The sequence below is a fragment of the Arachis hypogaea genome, chromosome 12, assembly GCF_003086295.3.
Source record: "Arachis hypogaea cultivar Tifrunner chromosome 12, arahy.Tifrunner.gnm2.J5K5, whole genome shotgun sequence".
In the NCBI taxonomy this organism is placed as follows: domain Eukaryota; kingdom Viridiplantae; phylum Streptophyta; class Magnoliopsida; order Fabales; family Fabaceae; genus Arachis; species Arachis hypogaea.
This window is the reverse complement of record NC_092047.1, coordinates 4,255,481-4,260,961: the sequence shown is the minus strand read 5'-3', so window position 1 is coordinate 4,260,961 and position 5,481 is coordinate 4,255,481. Positions and strand designations below refer to the sequence as shown.

Here is a 5,481-nt window from a genome sequence, read left to right as displayed (position 1 = left end):
AACCAAGAAGACACAACGATATTGTGACATCACAAATTAGGCCATATGTCAGAATGTGGTCTATAGGTTCTTGCATAATATAATCTCCTTCCATGGCTTAAAACGGTGAATCTACCTTTCTATGAGCACTTGTGACAAGCAAACAGCATAGATTAAAGTTGAAAGATCAACCGCTAAAAGCAAACGCATACTAGACTTGATTCATTCTGATGTGTGGGAATCACCAGAATTATCATTAGGAGGAACAAAATATTTTGTCTCCTTCATAGATGATTACTCACGAAGAGTCTGGGTATTTTCCATCAAGAAGAAGTCAGATGTGTTTCTAGTATTTAAGGAGTTTAAAGCACGAATATAGCGTGAAAGTGAGAAGAAAATAAAGTGCTTGAGGACAGACAAGGGAGGAAAATACACTGATGGTGATTTCACTATATTTTACAAGCACGAGGGTATTCAGAGGCAATTCATAGTTGCATATACAGCTCAGGAAAATGGTGTTGTCTATTTGCAGAAAAGAAAGAAACAACCGCTATGATTAACATAAACAAAAAGAGACAAGAAAGACTGAATCTTCTTAGACCGGTATGCTACCATGTAAAGGAAGTAATCGTTTGGATTCCACTATCCACAAAGTATTTCAGTAGAGATGTTATATTGATGAAAACGAGTACAAAAGAGAAAAAATAACAGTAGCACTAAAGAAACTAATACAATATACATGAATAAAAGTCTAGAGAAAAGGACACTTCTGAGCAGAACCTGAGCAAGTTGAACAAGGACAGCTGAAGCTCACAGACAACACGTGAACTGAAAAATCACATGATGCCATATGATACTTATCATGATCATATTTTTTGTTATTGAAACCATCACCTTTAAGAGTTTGAAATCCACATTTTTTTATGGATGAGCCATGCAAAAAAAAGAAGCACTAGTAAAACAAGACGTGAGCTTGTCCACTCGACAGAAGAAAGCAATATAATATACGGATCCTACACCCGAACGGTCCCCACCCGTTACCAGGTCCGACTACTTCGCCTTCCAGGCCGAACACCACCAGAGCTCCGAACCACTTTCGAATTCAATGTCTCCCTTATCTTAGCCAAAAAGAAAGAAAATAAATATTTACCATCACTTATAAATAGAGGACCCAGGTCCTCCAGGTATTCATTCATTCCTCACACCTTATACCTCTTAGATCCATTCTGACTTGAGCGTCGGAGTGTCTTTGCAGGTACCACCCCCATTGCTCCAGTCAATAATCTGGCATCCGCCTCGACCCGCAAGTTCTCGATCCATCTCTCAACCCGTACCGGAGACATCTTGTACAGTAACAAATGGATTTAAAAATAAAGTGTGACAATCACGACCAGATAGAAGTTATCGTGCAAAACTAGCGGTGAAGGGATTCTTCTTTTCGGTCGATCTGCTTTGTCATTCTCCATCGTTGCTATGTCTCCTGGCTGTCGATCCTTGTCATCACAGCTGGCCATCGTTGTTGGATACCTAGTCATTGCTGCATCTAGTTTTGATTCATTGAGTTGAGCTTTTGAGTTTGCCCCAGTTTCCTTACTTTGAGCCCCTACTTCTGATAGGTTTTTTTTCTCTTTTAATTTTTTTTGCTTTAGTTATTGCATATTATATTTTTCTATTGTAATGCAAAAGAACATGCTTGGTTTATACTGCGAGGTGTTTTACCAAAACTAATTCTTACAAAGATTAATTGCTTTGAATTGTCTTTGTTTTTAATCCCATGATAATTCTCAAGGCTAAGCTGTTTATATATTATTTCTCTTAGGTGCCTCAGTGAGATGTTAGCATCTACTTATTAATTCCTCATTACAGTATTATAATTAATTATAATTTATGTTTATGCTAAATTCTTATATGTTAATAGTTTATTTAAATGATGGTTCATGATTGTTAGTAACTTGATTAAATTTAATTGTCAATAAACTGTTGAACTTGAATGTTTAATTGTCAAATGTTTTTTTTTTAAGTTAAATACTTTAAGAGTGGTTGTTGAATGATTTTGAATTTGTTAAGGACAGGCAGAGTGCTTGAGAATGTTGGTTATGGAATAAGTTCCTCAATTTATGATGCCATGAAGATTGATGTTAGAAGATTTGAGTTTAGTCTAATACAACTTTTAATCATTGATTAGTTGTATTTCTTTTATTTTGTCTGCTAGCTTTGATTATCTTTGTGTATGTTTTATGTTGTCTTAATGTTGAGATTTAGACTCAGAGTGCTTAATTATAAGTATTTATTATATAATTGTAGAGGATTTGAATGTATAATACTTATTATAACTTATATTACTATATATTTTAGTTTATTATGTGTTTTGGGTTAAAGTTATTAATTTTAAATGCCTAGATTTAAGTAAATATACATATTTTATGTATGACGATATATACATATTTTCTTTAAAAATTCATAACAAGTAAACTCATGCAAATTTATTAGTCTCATGCAAGTTTACTAGTCTTAGGTGAGTTCTACGAATTTTTTTAGGTTTGTGAATTTGACAACTTTGATATGAATTTAGAAAAGACAAATTTATATAATATAATTATATAAATGGCGAAGGTTAAAACCTATTAAGAAACTTTATGACTTAATATAGTAATAGTCTAAATTTTACTATTTATTTTATTCTCATTATAAATCATCGTTCTAATGTGAAATGATATGCTAACAAAGAATGAAGGACGAGATACAAACCTGGTAAGTTATAATATAATCTCCAAATTAAACCTGATAATCCAAGTGAACCTTCAAGAATCTTAGGACTCGAATCTAATTGCCACAATAGAAGAAGGAAACAAATCATGATTATTTCAACATTGCTAATAGAGGTAGAACATATGTTCATCAAAATAGGCCAAGTGTTATAAAGATGTATGTATTTGTACATTTCATATATACAAAATAAATCTAACTCTAACTCTATATTAAGTTGACACCGTATATATTAGAGGAAAAAAGATTTGACATGAAATTGAAAGGGGTGTTAGCCAACTTCAAGTATTTTGATAATCCATTAAAAAATAACTAGTTTTTTTAGTGTTTAATGCATTGAATTTTAATTTAAAAATTATTTATCCATGAAATTTACTACTTTAATAACCTTAACAAATGTTTTTAGGATCCTCGTCATCACTGGTATAAATTAAATAAAAATAATAATAATAATAATAATTACACATTGTAGAGAAAAAAAAACCACTTACGGAAGAGTGTCAAACTTGTGTGCCACAAATAAATTGAGGCGAAAATAATGTATGATAAGTTGCTGAATGGAATTAATTAAGAGTAAGAGTTTAATTTGAGAATGGGATAGATGAGGTGCTGAGAGTGAGAGAAAGGGACTTTGTTCTTTGCAGGATAACATAAATTAAAAGAAGAGCAATTATATTATGAAATCAAACAAAACGGTTCTTAAGAGAATATATCATAAAGCACGCAAAATAAATCTTTCTTCTTGAAATCATTTTAGAAACATTAAACAATAAAGTTAAGTTTGCATTGGATTACTTGGATGATTTCTTCATCAAAGTATATACTATATAAAATGGGATTCTAAACCTTCTCAGTCAGAAAGGTATATGAACTTTTAAAAGTAATAATACATAACATATGAACTTTACTCTACTAATATTGTTTTTTTATCCCATTATATATATATAATGTCAATCTTATTGATGATCAATAATGATACCGAATTAAATTATCATAACAAGAAAGTATAAGGAGCCAATATATGTATATTGTACAATGTGTACAATAAGAATTAAATTATAATTAAAACCAAATCATAATCAATTAATTTTTGAATAGTTTTTAATTTTAAATTTGAAACAAATTAGGATTGCAATCAGTTATACCAACACACAGACTCTCTCTTTATACAGTCTTATCCTCTCTATCTCTTTCTTCTCGGTACTCCCAGCTGTGCGTAGAGGTCACCCACCACCATTGCCTTCCGATCGTGTGCGTTGTTCTCGTCGCACCGCACCAGCGCAACGACTCCAACCAACACCTTTCTCACCGCCGTGCGCAAAGGCCACCCACCACTGGTACATTACGATCGTGTGCGTTATTCTCGCCGCACCGCAGCAACCCACGTTGCAACCATCGCAGCAACTCCAACCAGGACCATAACTGAAGGTTCATTTCAATATGTATCTGGATGGTTAATTATTAAACAAAATAGATAGTCAATAGTCATTCTGCGTATATGATACCACTTATTGCTTACATGATTATCTTTACGCACAAATGTCGGATGTTCTTGTCTACGTATAACTGGATGTTCACAATTACTTTACGCGTGGATGGTTGGTTTAGGAGGTTCGGTTCTGCGGTTTGCGTGGGTGACGATCACTATTCCGGTTCACGCGGCGCCGCAAAGGTCGGATGTTCAACTGCTTCAGGTGCGAAGCAGTTCCTTCCTGCGACAGGAGTAGGCGCGCGGAGGCTGAGCGCTGCAGTTTGGGTCGGGGATGAGGGATGCGCCGGTTTGCAGTGGCGGGATGCAGCTTGCAGCGCACACGTCGGGGTGGGGATGGGGGGTTTTGCGGAGCAAAGTGGGGGTTTGGGGGACTAGGGAAACGGTGGGTGCAAAAGGGTTAATGATGGATAAATTTGAATTAGGGGTAAATGGGTGGTCAATAACACAAAATTGAACAGGCTATTTGGGATTAGGGTAAATAAGGGTTAATTTGCATTTTTAATTTAGATTGGGTCAAATAAACAACCAATTGTACATATTATATAGATATCTCATTGTCTCTCTAGCAGGACTCACAACCAATTAAAAATAAAATATACTTAATGAGAGACATTTCGAATAATTAAGGTTTAATTACTCTGTTGGTCCCTATAGTTTCGCGAAATTTTCAATTAGGTCCTTATACTTTTTTTCCTTTTAATCAGGTCCCTATACGTTAATTTTTTTTTTCAATTTAGTCCCTATTAACGTTAAACGTCAAAAAAAATGTTAGTAAATTGTGAAATTACTTTTATACCTTTAGGAACCTAATTGAAAAGAAAAAAAATATAAGGACTTAATTGAAAATTCGGTGAAACTATAAATATTCAATGAAAAATATTCCTATAATCCCTATTCAATGATTCATTATGTTAAACAAATAATTTTTTTATTAAAATTTCATAATAATAAAAATTAATATCCATAAATAAAATATTATATAACTCAAACAAAATCTTAAAAATATACCTTTTATTATGCTTTCGCTCATTTTCTAACACATAAGGCATACAAAATGTTGCTATCTCTACTCTGAATTAAATAAAACAATGTAAAACAATGAGGCATAGAAAGTCCATTTCTTTTTGCCTCAAGCTTCTCACATAATCTTGGATTTAAACAGTCTCAAATCGTCTGCAAATTTCACATGATTTAGATTGCTCCTTAGAATATTGTTAGGTTGGCAAGCTGAAATCAGAATATTT

The 5,481-nt window shown here is 33.2% G+C and overlaps 1 protein-coding gene across 2 annotated transcripts in view; it reads right to left on the bottom strand.

Annotated features, from left to right (window-relative positions):
* Window positions 1–3,424, bottom strand: part of LOC112726475 (putative disease resistance protein RGA3) — a 23,140-nt gene extending 19,716 nt beyond the window's left edge. Inside the window, exons 1-2 of one of the 2 annotated variants that reach the window (XR_011868193.1) lie at window positions 3,237–3,392; window positions 2,728–2,802 (exon numbers count right to left, since the gene is read on the bottom strand). The gene's annotated coding sequence lies outside the window, so the exon portion shown is untranslated. Of the gene's footprint in view, window positions 1–2,727; window positions 2,803–3,236 lie in introns of both variants that reach the window. The other variant, XM_025775872.3, reaches the window with a different exon arrangement.
* Between the last annotated feature and the right edge of the window lie 2,057 nt (window positions 3,425–5,481).